This window comes from Dipodomys merriami, unplaced genomic scaffold (assembly GCF_024711535.1).
Source record: "Dipodomys merriami isolate MVZ:Mamm:240054 unplaced genomic scaffold, mDipMer1.0.p SCAF_188, whole genome shotgun sequence".
Taxonomy (NCBI): Eukaryota; Metazoa; Chordata; class Mammalia; order Rodentia; family Heteromyidae; genus Dipodomys; species Dipodomys merriami.
The window spans coordinates 75,392-94,024 of record NW_027203248.1 but is presented as its reverse complement, the minus strand read 5'-3'; the positions used below and the strand labels follow the sequence as shown (position 1 = coordinate 94,024).

At 37.5% G+C, this 18,633-nt stretch overlaps 1 long non-coding RNA gene across 3 annotated transcripts in view; it reads left to right on the top strand.

The window, feature by feature from the left end:
* The first annotated feature begins 2,361 nt into the window (after nucleotides 1–2,361).
* LOC138830294 (uncharacterized) overlaps nucleotides 2,362–18,633 on the top strand; it is a 68,603-nt gene continuing 52,331 nt past the window's right edge. The window contains exons 1-5 of one of the 3 annotated variants that reach the window (XR_011372978.1): nucleotides 2,362–2,700; nucleotides 3,613–3,811; nucleotides 4,254–4,480; nucleotides 5,470–5,590; nucleotides 6,283–7,941. This is a non-coding gene — a long non-coding RNA (uncharacterized lncRNA). Of the gene's footprint in view, nucleotides 2,701–3,612; nucleotides 3,812–4,253; nucleotides 4,481–5,469; nucleotides 5,591–6,282; nucleotides 7,942–18,633 lie in introns of those variants that run through there. The other 2 variants (XR_011372980.1, XR_011372979.1) reach the window with 2 other exon arrangements.

The window sequence follows — 18,633 nt, the reverse complement described above, 5'->3', positions numbered from 1 at the left end:
AGCTCTATGTTTAATCTTTTGAGGAATCTCTATCCTGCTTTTGAGTGGTTGAACAAGTTTCCATTCCCACAAAAAGTGTAATAACATTCCCCTTTGACCACATTCCCACCTGCATCTGTTATTGTTAGCTTTCTTGATAATGATCATTCTAACTGGGGTCAAGTGGAATTCATCATTGTTTTGATTTGTGGTTTTTATGGCCAGAAATGTCCAACATTTCAAGTGTCTTTTGGACATTCTTACTTCTTCTTCTGAGAAGTCTCTCTTTAAGTCACTAGCCAATTTATTAATTGGGTAGTTGTTTATTTAAGCATTTATTTTTGGGGGGTTCATTTTTTGAGCACTGTGAATTTTAGATGTGAGGCCTTTGTCTGATGCATAGCTGGTAAGACTCTTCGTCCATTCTGTGGGATTTCTATTTATCTTGTTAGCAATATTCTTTGCCACACAGAAACTCTTCAGTTTGATGCAATCCCATTTATCCAAAGACTACATTGTTGAATAAAAGTGAAATGGATTAGGCCATCTTGAGAAATGGCAAGGGAGAAATAGCTTCTAATTGGTAGACTAAAGGCTTGTATGAAGAGTCATGTGAACTAAGCCACAAAAGGCTAAAGAGGCTTTCTTAGCTAGTAGTGTTGGAATTATGTAAGCTAACTGAAGAAAATTGTAAAACAAAGCAGAGGTAGGTAGAGAAACATAGAATGACAAGTGATCTGGTATGACTGATTAGGAATAGGAAGTAAGGCTGTAAACATTTCCCTCATGAAAGACCATGTTGCAAGTTTAGACTTTACCAGGAAGGCATTAGAATGTGTTGCAGTCTACAAGAAGCAATTAGTGTTGTGTATTCCAAAGACTCGTCTCCCAAGCTATGCGACCTTGGAAAAGAATCTGATGGAAGTTGTGAGAATAGTTAGCATTTGTTACAACTGTTTGAGATCAGAAATGATGAGGGTCTTCTTTGGATGAAACATAGGCATGGATGCAAGAGCCATTGCAGAAGAGAATAAAAAATAAAAGCTACTTGAATGAGTCTTGATGAGAAAAGGAGGTAGAGAAGTTGCCAGTGATCCAAGGTGCTTTTCTCTTTCTTAAATTAGCAGCCAATACAAAGATCCCATATATGAGGATGATGTTGTCTTCAGCATGTTGGGTTTGAGATGCTATTGGGACTTTTATAATAAGGGGGCATGAAAACAGAGACTACTTGTTCATGAGAGATGAGGGTTTCAAGTATGTGCTTACAGAGGATCTTCAGGAGTGGTTGAGGTGACCCTGGAAGAGCAGGTTGAGTGCCCTCCTGGCATCACCTCTCTTCACGAATACTACTTCACACTCCCTTGCTCCCTGCCATTCCAGGAAGTCATCTCGTGCTTGTTCTTCCTACTACCTAACTCTTCCTTCTCCCAGACTCTGCATCACTCCTTCCCCCTCTTCCTTATTATAGATATTATTCAGTTCTTTCACTCAAGAAGTTTCCTCTGATCTCATCTTTGGATCAAATAGCACTCCTGCCTTCTTATTCTTATGTTCTAATACTACTTTACTCTTCTTTAGAGCACCTATGGATAGTGTCTGTCACCTCCTCCACTAGGAGGTAAGCCCTATGAAAGTGAGGTGTGACTTACTGTTCCATCCATAAGTCTGGCAAAGAATGTATTTTTGTTATAGTGCAGCAGAGGGTGATACATTGTTCTTGTACTGTAGTGTGGATGCTTAGCTCTTTGCTCCTTTTTTGCTGGCTGCACCGTGAGTTTCATGAGGGTAACTATCAGCACTTGGTTTAGGTGGCCATGAGTCTACTTCCGTCAGTGCATGGTGCATGATTCAGATATGGTTATCTAAAACATTGAGTTCAGGAAGTTTGGTGCAGGGAGACACAGCTGATCCATTTTCTCCACAGACATCAGGATTCCTGAATGCCACCACTACCACCAACTAGATGAGTGAGTGACTTCAGCAAGTTGTCTCATTCTTCTATGTTTCAATATAATACAGGATAGTTGTGAAGATTGAATGAACTAATATAGTCAATGCTCTTGGAGCATTCCTGTCACTGAGTAAGAACTATTGTCAGTTATCAGCTGGTTTGGAAAAGAAAAATGCTCTCCACAGTTGAATTTGTAGTCATGGAGCTGCTTGGGGCCACAATGCTATGTGTGCAACTTGAGGAGAGCTGGCCTGAAAGATGAGAAAGCACTGATTCTTTATGACACTTGATTTGCTTAGTGAATTTTTGTGGATTTCTCAGTCAACTGTAATGAAAGATTCATAATCAGTACAACTTGTAAAAGTATTCTCTTCTAATTTGATGTGTGCCTTGCTTTCTTATTCTAGGTGGTTCTATGACTTTAATTTTCTCTTTGTCAGTATCTAACAATTTTTGAAAGCAACAACCAATCAACTTGGCTCCTTTGCTTTTAATTGAGCAATTGTTTTCCTTGTTCCCTAGACTCCTATTTGCTCGCTACTGGAGTTCTTGGCAGAGGAGATGTAAGGCTTCAGCTTGCACTCATTTTCAGAGCCCAAAGCAAGGTCATCCTTGTGCCTTTGCCTTTGGCCCATTCTTGCCTTTTCTGCTTTGTTACTTTTCATGCAAAACACACATCTCTTTTCATTTTATTTTCAAAATTCACGGTCCACTGCCAAATGCTGCTTTAAACAGAGAAAGAATAAAGGTGGCAAAAGAAGAAACAGGTAAGTGCCAAACAAATCCCTGTCAGAGTCTTTGTCTTTAGAGCCAGGCTCACAATCTCTTCACCCACCCTTTCCTCCCAAAGGCCTTCCTCAACTAAGTTCGCTAACACTCCCAGGGTAAGAGTGGAGAGCTATCTTAGCTACAGTTATATCCATTACTTTATAGCAAACAGCTAGGTATTTATCACTAACTTCTCTTTTAGTGAAAAGCTAAAAGACTGCATCCAAGCCATGAGTTCAAGCCCTGGTACTGGTACAAAACAAAAAAAACCCAAATAGGATATGATTTTCTTATACATAACTTTATTTCTGAAAAAAGAAGCTGCATTACCAAGAAAATTACTTCTACTTTTGGCTTCACATTAGGAGCAGATGTGCAGCAACCTCTCCTGGGTCTGAATATACCTGGTTACCTAGAAGCAGCTGCTTCTACAACCCACTAACTATCTCCTGAGCTACCTGTTCTCAGCACTTCCTATTCTAACAGACTCTCCAGTTCTCTCTGTCACATCTGTAATAGTGCCTGGGAGCAAGGCAGGGCCAAACTGAAAGTCTATGTAAGTGGGAGAGACAGGGAGGAGAGGCCCTTCACTATGAAAAGTTGCACTGCACAGAAAACTATTTGTTTGTGCACAATAGCTTTCTTTCTCTTTTAGACACTTGGGGGTTTACTTTCATATCTATCTTGACCAAAAACTTACGAATGAATCAGAAGGAAAACAGAAGCGAGTGAGTAAAGATTTCTGAGTCTGACAGGTAGAAGCCATGTTAATGCAGTGACGCTGATCCTTGTTTACCTTTACTCCCAGTTGACACTGGAGGTACTCAAGTTATGAAATGTTTGGGCTAGTTCAAACTGAAGACTTTAAATACCTTTATACAAGTTTTTTTTGTTTTGATCTTGTCTTTCAGAAATAGGCTAAGGGAAATTTCTTCTTGGTGGCTGTGTGTATGACATCTAACTGATTTCATTCACTGATGTTTATGCACAAGACAGAAAGCACTGGAGAACTTTTGATGTTCTTTCTACAAGATAGAGAAGATTGCCTCACACGTCTGAAACTATCTGAACTCATGGCAAGTTATCCCTGGGTTGAAGGCCAAGAATATGGTAAGAACTGGACACAATCACTTGATGCTTTAAGACTAAGCAAGAATTAGGGGCAGGCAATTGGAAAGAGGTAAAGCAAGTGAATATAGTCATAAATTCAAATGCATATATGTGAAAGTGGAGCCTGGTAACTTGGAGGATAGGTGGGGTTGGGAGAGATGGAGGGAATGATGGAAGGGGTGACACTGATCTTGATTCATTGAACTTATAAATTGTAACACTAACTTAAAACCCCCTTGTACAATTACTTAAGGATACTACTACTACTACTACTAATAATAGAGTATGCAAGAATCACTCTATCTTCATCTTGTGTAATCAATTCTGCTTTTCAATGAAGCTTAGCTAGCTTTTTGATATGAGAAGTTATGAATCCAGAAGAATGAATCCCAAGAGATAAAAAGGGAGGGTGAGACTCTATATGTCTATGGATATTTTTCAGTACCTACCACATGTAGAGCATGACCGGTGGCCCCAGGAAGAAGGCAAAAACCTGCAAAATGTATTTCCCATGGTCTCGGATAGCTTCAGTCAGCACAGCACTGTGTGACTAGAATTCGAGGCAGGCTGCTGCCTTTACTGGCCTCTTCACAGTAAATCTCAGCCTACAGAAACCCAAACTCAGCAGAGAATTCTCAGTGGAAACCAGTTTTTAAAAAAACCCATCTGGTAAGCTTCTGTCTTTTATTGTCCAAAGGAAAGAAGGTTAACTGTTTTCATTCACTTAATCCCAAATGTTTCTTTATGACACTCAGGTTATCACAAAAAGAACTGTCTATAAGACTTTTTCCTCTAGGTAGTTTTACTAATCAAGCTATTTTAGAGTTAGGTGCCAGTGGCTCGTATCTATAATCCTAGTTACTCAGAGGCTGAGATGTGGAGGATTGTGGTTCAAGGCCAATTAGCAAAGAAACGTTAGAATTCCTGGCTGTTTTAATTGTTTTCTGTTACCCTAAGCTAATGATTAGAAATATCCCAAATAATTGGGCTAGTTTCTAGCACTTCTTCTCATTGGCCTATGTAGACTCTGCCTCTCAAACTCGTACAATAATAATTCCTCAATAGTCATTAGAGCTCAAGTTGTAAAATATCTGCCTAGGTAACACAAAGCTATGACTTCAAATCACTGTACCACAAAAGAAAAAAATCCATACCTATCAAAATGTTTCCAGAGTGTACATATTGAACAATGGTGAACATTAACAAAAATATCTCAGAGGTTTGGCCCCATTCCTTCTGAGGGACGGTGCGGGACACAGCATGTGTGCCCGCGGAGCATGTCTGATTTAGTAAGGCAGAATCATCACACCTGGGAATCAACCAGGAAAGGAAGGAGGCAAAACACTGATATTAGAGAAGTAATGAAGAGACAAACACTTAGGAAGTGTTTGCCTCAGTGCAAGGTCACTGTTCATTAATAATTGTACAGATAGCTTATTAACCACTCAAGAAAAAAAACTCACTTTGAATTTTCAAGCTACATAATGCTCAAAATCACTGCCAGAATATAGATTAGGAGCTGCAGCCTGGCTGCCCAGAGAGCTCAAACAATGTCAAAACTATAAACTTCATTGGTTTTGAAAGTGGAGATTATCCACATTCGACTTGTCCCACTCTACCCAACCTTAACCCATTGCATGTAATATTTCTCTTTGCAGTCTATTCATGGAAGCTTTCTAAGAAGGATTTAGCCCTCTGAAAATCAGCACTACATATCAGAAAGGCAGGTGGGATGATGAAGAAGAATGATATTTCACAGAGCGGAAACTCTTGTTTTAGGTACTCAATGAGCAGTGATGATTGTGGGTGGCCAGTCTGCCAGTCTCCTCCTTTGGGCATCTTTTAGTCCCCAAAGAGCCTCGTGGGGGTACCTCTGTGTCCACAGCAGCACCACAGTGATTGAATAAATGAAAAACCAGTCACTGTAAAGTTTTTACTGACTATAATTTCAATTTGTCAGATAAAAATATTAACTGTCTTAAGCCATACACCAGTAGCATATGTCTTCAATCCTAGCTATTTGGGAGACTAAGATTTGGTGGATTATAGTTATAGGGGAGCCTGGGCAGAAAAGTATGGGAGACTTCCCTTCCAAACAGAGAGCTGGAGTGGCATGTGCATGCTATCTTAGAAACCATCGGAAGTTTAACTTAGGTGGTATGCTTATGGGGTGATTCCAAGCAAGAAGCAAGACTCAATAGAAAACCAGCAAGAACAGAGCTGGGGACATGGCTCAGCAGTAAGAGCACTTATATAGGAAACATGAGGCCCTGAGTTCAAACCCCAAAGCTACCAAAAATATGAAAACAGTAACAGTTTTAGGTTAAAACTTTGCTTTGCCTGGGAATGTTCTTCCTAGTGATGGCCACAAGGTTGCCAGTCACCTGTAGATCAGGAGCTGTGATAAGCAATATGGTAGGCAAAAGTTTAATCCATTCAAAGTTTAATTTTGTCTGTTTCTCCCATCATAGACAACATCACCTGCTCTTAAAAGATATCACCTAATTAAAGGGACCCTTGAGTGTCTGCACAAGGTTGAGAGGGACCTTTGTTTTACTTCCTGCCTATGTGGATTTTGCCTGCATTCTTATCCAATCTGATCACTGCACAAGGAAGAAGCTGTCCACTCCCTGCAGTTACTAAGTGCTTTTGATGTCTGTTGGCAGTTACAATACAAGTTGGGGCATGATCATCTCCAGTCAAGACTAATTGCACTTAGTGACCATTGCCAGGCTCTCTAGTCTACATGTTGTCTCAGCCCTCTCACATTTCCTCCTGGAACAAGTCTCATTTCAAGATAGTGGAAAGTCACGGGTACTGTCTCCCTCCATCCACCTAGATAGCTCTTGGCCTAGTCTTCTCTATCCTCATCCCAGTTGGGACCACAATGCTCTAGCATCTTGGCCCATTCAAGGCTTCTCCAAGGGTCTTGCAAAGTTCCATCAAAGTGAGGAGAAACACCTGACAGAGGTGATTCAACTGGACTTATGCTGTGAGTTAAGTGTGAGAGAAAATCAAGACTGCTCATTTTTCTCTCCTTTCTTATTATTTTTTTCTTTTTCTCTTTTCTTCTTCTTGCCCAAACTCAGTTCATTGTCATGAAAGTGTTTCTGTGTTTTGTTTTGGTGGTAGTGAGATGTGAACTCAGGAGCTCATGCTTGCTGGGCAGGGGCTCTACCACTTGATCCACATCGCAATACTTTTTAAGTTATTTATTTAGTTATTACAGGAAGATAGGTCTCTCCTCACTGTAGCTAGAATTACAGATATGAGCCACTGTGACCTGAAAAAGAATTATGAAGTGGTGGGTGGCATTTCAAAATATTCTTGTTATGCCATCCGGTTTTGTGTGTACCAGTACAGAATAAAAATGGCATGAATGCTCTGTGGAAGATTGCCTTTGAAACTGTAAATGGAATTGGAAGTTTTCATCATTTTCTTTGGAAAGTCATTTCATTAGAGTTATTATTCTAATAACTCTTATTCTAATAACTTCATATGAAGTTTTAGACTAGGGTGAGAATGAAAGCGGCTGACTTGAGCTATAGGAGGTTCCTGGTGTGGGAAAAGAGGGTCAAGAGATGGAGCTGATGCTACATTTTCCCCAGGCAGTCCTTGGCATTATACGAAATCGTGCTGTATCTTGATAGAACCGAAAAGAGAGTATTTGAGTCAAAGAGTAGGCAGGAGTGCGAAGAGCTGATTGCAGAGATTTAGGTAAGTAATTTGGCTTGTGGGAGTCTGACGGTGATGGTAATGAGAATGGTTGCTCCATTTACTGAGCAATCATGTGCCAGACAATTCAAGTATTCATTCATTTTACAGTTTCTGCCCAGGCAGTGCATACCTTATAGTGGTTGGGGACATGGACTGTGGACACTGGAGCTAGTCCTGTCTGGCTTTAAATCCTAGTTCTAACATTTAGTCACTGGATTGTTTTAGACAGTTTATGCAATCTCTGTTTTTATTTCATGTGAAAATTGGAGTTGGTAATAACCATAAGTATTTCCTGAGATTACTTTAATAATTAGATAATTATATATACAATTATCAAATATGTATATTATCTACTTGTCATGACAATATGAAGTCTACTTCTATTATATTGGAGAACTGAAGCTACCATATATACTCTGCCCTGAATAAACTCATAATTAAAAAAGAAAGTAAATAACTGAACTCATATTTGTTATTAGCATGAGAAACATAATAGATTGGATGCTGTGGGATGTCATGTGGGCATTTACTTCACCTCATCCATGCTGTGGGCCTCAGGCTGGGTTTTCTGGAAGAGGTGGTATAGCATCTTCACTTCAAATGTTAAAAAGACTCCTCTAGGTTACAGTTTTCCAAATTTTATTAGCACACACCAGAATCACATGGAACCATATTTAAGTATACATTATTGAAATTCTGATTTTTCAGTGTGGAAAGGGGTAAGTCCATTTGTATTTTGAATATGATGTTCTTGGGGTTATTTTAGATTTAGATGAAATGTCATGGATTGGGTGAAGAAGAGAAGCAGATCAGGGGCATTCTGGGAAGGGACTGCATGCACAGACTGTAAGTGCCCCAATATTGCAAAAATATGTGATGCATGTCTGGTGAGGAGGGTTAGGGGTAAAGGGGAGAACAATCGGGGGCCTGACATGGAGGGCCTCCTTCTGTCTTAGGATCTTGGTCTTGGTGCTGGAGTAGGAAAGCATCATCAATGAAGTATAAAGATATATAGAAGAGAGATGAGATCAAGCTATCAATCTAGAAGTGATTCCCACCAATGATGGGGAGGGTGGATTTGAAAGGATAAATGAAAACATTAGAATGACTATCCATTCTTACTATTATTCAGTTAAGAAAGGATGAACACCGGAATTAGTCCATTCTCTGCTGCATAATAAAATACCCAACCTGGAACTTTTTAAAAGCAAAAATGTATGCTCAACTCCTATCTGTGGATAGGAGTTGAAAGCTTCAGATTAAGTTTTCCGCTGATCATTCTTTGGTGAGGACCCTTCCTGTCTATGATAGCATGGTGGAAAAGAAAGAAAAGGGAACCAGCTGCATTCAGAGGGGGCCAAGCACATGGGTAGCCTGGCTTTATATCCATTGAGAACTAACTCTGAGTGACCAGCACAAATCCCTTTCGTGCCCCATTGCCTAATTGCATTCTCCTCTCTCATAAGAGATCCATCCTCTCAGTGCCATCAGACTGAGGGCAGAGCTTCCAGCAACTGAAACGTCAAAGAACACATTTCAACCATTTCAAAAACAAAGCAAGACCTGCATTAGGATAAAAGGGAGCAGAGAGGGTTGGGGAATTATGGAGATATTTTGATGCTATGGGAAGGGATGGGAAGGGGAAACAAAGAAGGAGGCAACAATGCTTGATACGAAATGTACTCATTACCTTGCTCATGTAATTGTAACCCCTCTGTATGGTATTTTCACAATAAAAAATTAAAAATAAAAAAATAAAAAAATGAAAGCACAACTAGGTTTGAAAGCTGAGGGATAAGGAACACTCAGCAATTGTTACTATATTTTTGGTTTGGAATGGAGAAGAGATGGTATTGGAAGAAGACAAGTGGATAAGTTCACTTATAGGATGTCTTGGGTTTGGAATACTCAAAGTATGTTTAAGAAGAGATGCCACAAAGAATAATCCACTATCCACTAATAGTAGAATAAGGTATTTTGGCCTTCATTTTGTAGACAAGGAAGTGGAATTCACAGATGCTCAGTGTCTTACCTCTTATTCGCAGATGTTAAATGGTTCACTTTTTGGAGTTCAGATTCTTTAAGAATCATGTCCTTTAGTTACATGTGGATGGGTGGATGGATGGATAGATGGGTGGATGAATGGATGGATGGATGGATGTGTAGGTAAGCAGATGGATAATAGAAAAATGTTTAAATGCTGACAAATGATACAAACTTACATGAATCATTTGTAACTAACCATTTGTTAAATAAAATAGCTTCTGTCAAAATGAAAAAAAATATACATGATTCTAAATATAAGAATTCAGAAGAGTTCCAATCCATTTCTCAAATTCAAAGGTGAGACAGACCATATGCCACTGTCCTTCATTTGGGACATATATTCTCCACTTTGGTTCCAAATTTGGAAACTTCATACAGTACATCCTTAATATGAGACCCCAATGTGTTGGTATTTGAAATGACACTAATGTCTAGGATTATTTATTGGTCGTATGTTAGGACTTAACCATTTAGTACAGTCTTAAGAATAGTATAAATGCCATCAATATCTAGGTTGGAACTCAACAGAATCTTAGAAGGCTCTCTGTTTCAATAGTTAATAATATGTCCATACTTGCAAAATTTGTTTTAAAGTTATCATGGTTGATGTTGTTTTCTGCTTACAAATACAACATACATTGTATACTTCTTTTTTTCTTCTTTTTTATTGTGAAAATACCATACAGAGGGGTTAAAATTACATGGGCAAGGTAATGAGTGCAATTCTTATCAAGCATTGTTGCCTCCTCCTTTGTTTCCCCTTCCCATCCCTTCCCATCTCCCTGCTTTCCCCATCCCTCCCCCGTGCCAAAGTTGTAAAGTTCGTTTTTTGACATAACGTCTTGTACATCTCATTGTAGCAATGGATCCACCTGCATCCCTATTTAAACAATTTGTTTTTTCCCCTCCCCTCCACAAATTATACCAACATCAAATACACTTAAAACCAAAGAATGACAACTTAGGGTATTTAAGTTATAGAAGAGAAATATAGAGGTGAAACACAATCTCAAGATAATTCACAGATAAAATGGTAAAGACATTGTAATTTCAAATTTGGATATTTTAAGTTATAGAACGAAGAGTGAAGAGAAATCTGGTGACTTTGAACTCAAGTTATGGCAAAAAGGTAAAAAAAAATATGTACATATGACCAAATAAGGTGATCTTCAGCGAAATGAACCCCGAGATATGGACACAAGTGTTTTCTTTTCTTTCTTGCTTGTTCCTAACATATTTATAATGTACCATGTGATTTTTTTTGTTTCTTTGTATGTTTCTCCCCCACAGTATAACCCCTGTTTTCACTGTATTTGATGTCAGTGCCCTGCATCTTGTATATACACTTCCTTAGCTTGGGGAGGGGAAAGGAAAAAACAAAATGCTTAAATAGGGATACAGGTTGACCCATTGTAACAATGGGATGTACAAGATGCTATGTTGAAAAACAAACTTTACAACTTTGGAGTGGGGGAAGGCGGTAGGGGAGTGTAGTTGTGGAGATGAGAGGGCAGGGATGGTAGGGGAAAAACAAAGGAGGAGGTAACAATATTTAATAGGAAATGTGCTCATTACCTTGCTCATGTAACTGCAACCTCTCTGTACAGTATTTTTCAATAAAAAAGTATTTAAAAAAAATTTTGTGAGCCATTAGTTTCCAGTGAAAATTAATGCGTTAGCTATTTTTTTTTCAGTCATGGGCCTGAACTCTGGGCCTGGGTGTTGTCCCTGAGCTCTTCAGCTCAAGGCTAGCGCTCTACCACCTGAGCCACAGCGCCACTTCTGGATTTTTGTGCTTATGTGGTGCTGAGGAATCGAACCCAGGGCCTCATGAGGCAAGGCAAGCAATCTACCACTGAGCCACCTTCCCAGCCCAAGCTATTTTTTAATGTGTGTATAAATGTACTAAACTGGTAAGATACTGAGATTTAAGCAACAGGACAGTTATCCACAGTGTGTATGTAGAGGAGATGTCTATAAGTGAATGACTTGATAAATAGATTCTAAGGAAAGCTACTTAAAGTCCTTGCATGCTCATAAATGAAACACAAATTCATTACTCCCTAAGGATAATACAAAACACAGGTCTATTATCTTAACTATTGTTTGTTTGGCTAGAGCAGGAACTCAGAAGGAAATTGGCTCCAAGATCTAAATGTCTGTAACAAGAAACATGATTCACAGCAAATCAAAATTCACAATAGACTGTTATAATGTTTTCCAGTGGAGAAAGGCAGGCAGTAAAACATCTTTTCTGAAGACATAGATGCACATGAACGAAGGTAAAAGGCAGAAAAATGAAGAGCTGAAGTGCCATGCTATCTCTTTCCTTAAATGAGTAAAACCACAAATGGAAGTTATTTCATTCCAGGTTGTTAGTTAGTTTTCATTTTTTGAATAGTAGTTTCTATGATATAGATTTTAACTTTCGATTTTATACTATTATTTTGATTGTGTGAGGTGATTCTTGTTTTAAAGAACTTGAATTCTGTATTTATAAAAGCTAGTTCAAAATTCCAGCAATGACTATTTCTGTGATTTTAAACATATATTTTTCAATTAGTCCCCGAGCCTTGTGCATGCTGGACAAGTACTCTGCCTCTGAGCTCCATCCTTAGCCTTCTAAAGCATATTTTAATTTTTTTCCTAGGATCACAGTTTTTCAACTTATAAATGGAGATAATACCTATTTCAAAGTGATGTGATAATACATTACATGTTGTGAATGTTTAGCCTTAGATCATAACACTCAAAACAAGCATTTCCTATAATTCTTACCATTTAGTATAAAGAATAAATGAGAAAATTTCAGTTGACATGTCCTTCTGAGATATTTGGTTCCTTTGCCTTCTATTTATAGAGTCCTTGGTTGCTAGTGGGCTTTGGTTCAGCCAAGAGCCTCACTTCATGAGTACTCTTAGCCATCCAGATGATATCTTTAACACAGAGACCAGAGTATCTTAGGTATGGGTAGAGTCATAGGCTGGACAACTTATGGAGCTGTAATAAGAACTAAATCTATACTGAAGTCTCTTTCTTTCTCCATAATGTTTTTTTTGGTCAGCCTCTCATTTCTCTTTTTGCGCATTCCCCCAGTGCCTTTCTCATCTTTTATTTTGTTCTTATTTCTCTTCATATGTTTTTTTTTTCTAGTAAGCCAGCCAGAGTGACAATGAACTCAGTCCAACTGGACCTTGCAACATTGACTTTCTTTTGTCTAGCTTAACGTATCCTTAAGTGGGAGAAGTGTGGATAGAAGCCATGTGTGGCAGAGCTGTGCTTCATCTCATTCCTTCACACGTGTTTTCCTGGGCACACTTTGTTCATAGTCTCATTGTGATGTATTGTCTCTGTCCCTTCTCTTTGCACATCTTTGTGCATTGCTTTCTTTTCTATTCATTGGAGCAACTTTGTCTTGGTAAAAGAATTCACTATGTTTCTCTCATCTGTACTGCAGACACTGAAATCTTCATTAGCTGCTTTGACAGTTTTGATGCTTTTCCTTCATGTTTCCATTACTGTACCAATGTGGATAGGCTTGACCATATACCAAAAAATTAATAAATATTACATTCCCATTTTTCTTATAAAGATTTGGATAGCCCTAAGTTTTGCCAGATTCTCAATAGCTATCATATTTGATGATATATAGTAAACATATTTTTCTTAGAACCATGGTGAATTCCTTTACTGCTAATCATCATCATAGAAAAGTGGCTTCTAGAAAAATTTCTTCTTCCTAGGTATCGGCCTCAATAGATGAGTGTATTATATACCATCAACAGGAGTGACACATAAAAGTGTATACATCAAGTTGTTTATGGCTTAAAGGAATGGTTAGATGTTAATTAGATGGCCTTGGCTTTTTTACCTCTTTTGGAGCAGAATGATAATATGATGAATCTTGAAGCTTAGATAATATTGGGACATCTTTAAGAAAAATGATATAAATCATAAGTAGAAAAAAGTTATCAAAATAAAGAAACTAATGAAAAGGAACAATTTTTAAAAGCAGGCAAAATCACAACCATCAGACAACTTAGAAAAATACCAAATCTGTTGATTTATTCCTTGATTACATTTTTTATTGACATCCTTAGATACATGCTCCCTAACTGCTTCTTCAGAGAAAAAAGATTTTTAAAATTCTCTCTTAGAGAGAAAGAAAAGGCAATTCCATTCCATTATCACAATCAATAGAATTTTGTGTCTTTCTATTGACAGTTTAAGGAAGTTTCTTCTTGCCACACACTTTGTTACTGGTAGTGTCACACTAAGGTATATTAGAGTGTATAAATCATGGATTCACTGGTAGACATGTTTACTGCTTCTGGCACCATTATAGACTTGTTCCCTACAAATAGAGGGTTCCTGATAGATTCTATTTGGTATAATTCCCATCATGATAATGACATAGTATGCAGTAGAATATTCCCAAGAGGAGAGAACTTACATTGTGACTAAGTATTAAAACACATTTCCTGCTAACAATTTTACATATTTGATGCTTGAAAGAATTTCTCAGCAACTATCTCTGGCTCCATACATTTTAATCATTGTTTCTCACTACCAATGTGACACTGTAGGCCACATTCATAAGATGATGTCACTCCTAATAAATGTATCTGGTATTCTCATATAATGAGACTGGTAAGTTGGTACTTAGGGCCATAGGAATTTTCTTGAAAGTTATTTCTGCATTAGGATAACTAAAAATAATAACTATGCATGCAAATGATTGCACATTACATAAATATATTCTGCCAAGTCCAAACCAAATACATCTTAAACTTTGGTGGATTTAATGTTACCCATGATCACTTTTATGTCCCATGTACATAAGGGAATGCGTACAATGGGGAAATCAGAGTGCAAAGAGACATACTGCTTAACTAATTGAAAAATAGTGAACTGGGCATCAGTAGCTCACACCTGTAATTATAGCTAGTCAGGAAGCTGAGGTCTGAGGATTGTGGCTTAAGTGGTAGAGTTCCAGCCTTTAGTGAAAAAGCTAAGAGACAGTATCCAGGCCCTGAGTTCAAGCCCCAGCACACCCTCACAAAGCATCTTTTGAAAATTTCAAAAATTTCCAAAAAGGTATTGCCAGTGACTTATACTTTAGAGATGATATTTTTACATCTTTATAGGATACATTATAGTAATTTCACACATATGTATATATACACATTGAATCAGGATCACAAGTACTTCTGTTTCTTCAAATATTAAATCACTCTTTAACTCATTTGAAATGTATCATGTGTTGTTTTAACCAATAGTTACCGTAATGTACTCTACCAAGTCTTGAGAAATCCTGAGCAATTGTGGTGCCTGGAAGTTTAAATTTTGTTAATCTCTAGCAAATTCACCTCTGCTAGATATCTCTCTTCTTGCTTTTCACCATTGTTACTGCTCTTCCACACCTCTTTGATTTTTAATTCTTGTTTTCTTTTCCTCCATCAATCCCTCCTTCCTTTGCCGAATGACTTTGCAGAATGATTCATAGTGATTACTTGGATTGGTATTTTAGCTGTATCACTTGCCAGCTGTGTGTCTTAGAGTGAAGTACTTAAATTCTCTGAGCTTGAATTACTATATATATAATATATATATATATATATGATATTCCTTGTTTTATACTGTAGCTATAAGAATTCATTTATATAAATTACTTAAATGACACTTGTTGACTGCCCAATAAATGTTAACTGCAGTTCTGTATATTGTATTATGTAGGTACTAAAAGGAAAAGAGATGACAATCTTTAAAGATGTGAGACTAATGTCAATGAAAAACTATATCATGAATCTCCAAAATTGGTAAATGCTCCCAGAGCAGGTAGTGTCAGCAAGATAATGATGTGTTCTGGGTCCAATCAATAATTGAACTTTGGGTTAAATGGATGGAAGGCATTCATGGGAGAGTTTATAAGAGTTGGATCAAACCTTAAAAGTAAATATGATTTGGCAAAACAAAGAGAGGACCAAGGACATGTATTGGTTAGAGATTTTTTCAAAATGAAGGCATGAATGATGAAAGATATCAAAATATACTTCTTTAGAACATACATACATATACACACAAAAATGGACCATGGATTTAATCCATCAAAATTAACATATGTCAAATCAGAGGGTAAAATTTTTTCAGGTTAAGAGTTTTTATTTTGATCGACAATAATTTAAAGTCTGGGTCCTATTGCATTGTCAATGAAAGCAACCAAGGAATGCCTAGCAATGAATATTCAGCAGGAAATTTTGCAAGTAACTGTGTCAGACACCATTATTTAGCTGACACAATTGCCTTGATTTCTTTTTATTTGTTGTCACCCTCCATATCACAGACAATAAAAAGTTAAACGTGAACATGATGAACTTCCCTTTACAATGTCTTCTAAGTAGAATTGTATTGGAGATTTTCTGAGACAGCTGTGTCTCTTCTTTTGGGAAGCACAGGGCTATCCACATACTTTCTTCTCTTCATACTCTCTTGAATGCAGATATCTTGCCTAGAGGGAGAGCTGTGATCTTCAGACAAAGAGGGAAAGACCAGGAGAACTGTAGAGACATCAGGCATCTTCTAAGACATTGCCATCAGACAAGGGGTTAGAGCCCAAAGTCACCTCTCCTGTTCCTTCTGTCCAGTAGAAGTATAAAGTTTTGAAAGAGATAACTTTTTTATGCTACTTAAAGAGTTTTCATGTAGGTTCTGAATGGGAAGTCAGGGACTTTGAGTCTTTTATCCAAATTATCTCTGTGACCTTGGCTAAGTTACTTAACCTCCATTTTCTCATTTGAACAAAGTCCATTATGCCAACTTATCTTCTAGTGCCATCAGGAGTTCTAGTAAATAAGTCTAAAGTGCTTCATAAATGCTTAATGATGATAATGATCACGCAAGCAGAACCACTTTTGTAGGACATAGAAATGATCTCCCCTGAAGAATATATGCACAAAAACATAGACAGGAAATCATATGTCTTACAGTGAGGCACTACACCTATTCCTAAAGAAAGGTGATCATTTAAATTGCATATCTAATTGAAGACTAAATGGAGATGATGGCACCATGATTGGGTTTATTCAGAATATAATTGAAGAATCCTCTGTTGAGGATGAGCCTCATTTTATTCCCTCCACAAATTGTATAGCACAGAAAGTCATGACCGGGAGAATGCTAGCTTATTCATCTCTGTAAAATAGCTCACCTTTTAGCCTCTTTCTCCAGATTTTGCTTACACTTTTTCTATGATAGAGGAAAAAAGAATTGAGATGTAAGGAGCTAGATATTGGACATATGCATAAAAACCCTATAATTTCAGAAAGCATTAAAATTATCCTGTAAGTCAGCTTAAAAGTAAGAGTGCCTGGTGAGGGCTTGTTTTATTTTCAGTGTGAATTTTAGGTGTAGGGACTATGGATTATTCAGTAGGAGTTTTGCCATGTAAATTCTCCAGAAAATGGCCAAACTTATTTTCTTCCAATGATAAGACTTGGATTGATTCAGGTAAAAAAATGTCAAAATTTCTAATATCCTTTTGCCATGTCTGATTTTTCTTATTATTAATTGTTTATTTTTCTAATATTCTCTTTACTTATTTTTTAAATGAATATTGACGTAAATCCTTGGAATTGCTCTGTCTATACAACATGCATTTCTGTCTTTTTTGGGGCAATTCAACAGTTTATAAATAAAAATATTTTGATCAATGGAATTTTCATGCTCTTTTGGGTTGGATAGTCCAGTTGAATAGATATGTACCTAATGAAACTGAGTATATGATTTCGATTCCAGTTAATGAACTAGCTAGATTTTCATAGAGAAAAATGCTCCTCATTAGCCAAAAATTATGGCTTCAATTTGCTAATATGTTCTGTAGATTCCCAAGTATGAGGGAGTATGCTTCTATTGCTGAAGGGGAGAACTCGAGGCAGCACATTCTAGAAGGGGGAGGAAGGGAAGGATTAAACTCTACCACATCACAACTAATGGAAGAGTGGAACTGAAAAGTGAACAACATTCTAGTATATCTTAATAAGTCTTAGTAGCTTCAAAATAAACCTTTTTATTTTTCATTTTTAAATTGTTAGGTGAACTGGACCGATCTGGGTGAATAGTTCCCTGAGACTTAGCATATTCATATCTCTGAAGAGAACCCTACTTCAGCATGCCATGTAAACTTCTTATTCTTGTGCCTCCCTCCTATTGTTTTATTTTCTTTCCCTTCTTCCTCTCCTTCCATCCTTCCCTTTCTCCCTTCCTGTCTTCTTCCATCTTTCCCTCTCTTCCCTTTCCTTTCCTCCCCTTCCTTTCTCTTTCTCCCCTCTTCTGCCTCTCTCTCTCCCTTCCCTTCTCTTCCTTTCTCCTTTCTGAGGTAGTGTTTTAAAGGAGCTGATAGTCCAGTCCTTGCAACTCTATACATTTATTTCAGCTGATTATCCCTGCCTTTCCCCCTTTTCTAGTTCCCTTTTCTTTTCTGTTAATTATCAGTTGATAACTGTTCCTTTAGGAGGAACCAGTGGCACTCTGAGCTATCAGAGGAGACTGACATGGTTTCAGAGACTCTTCATGGTTTCAGACATTCTGTTATTAGATTTAGGTATGCCTATTACAGGCAATTGATTTCCAATAACAAATGGCAATGTTTCATCACTTCTAATTCCTAAATGCTAGCATGAAAAGAAATTTTATGTAAAATATTGATTTATCATTCACTTCTTTTCAATGGACAGCTATATGTTTAGGTACATGAAGTAGCTTGGGTATCCAGAATAGTTCCTTTTGTTTTTAAGCCACAAATGAACACTCACTCACTCACTCATTCACTCACTTGTTCATTATTTTCCTTACAACATAATAAATTTTCCTTACGGGTAATTTTCCTTACGGGTAATTTTCCTGTGTATCTGGGAGCCAGCATTTAACATTATTCAAGATATAATTTATTATATGACTGAAATAGTTTTCTTGTTTGTATGATTTCTTAATAAGACAAAGGCAAATCAGTTTATTACATTTCATTTAACAATTTAGTTCCTCATGAAATAATAGGGTGCACT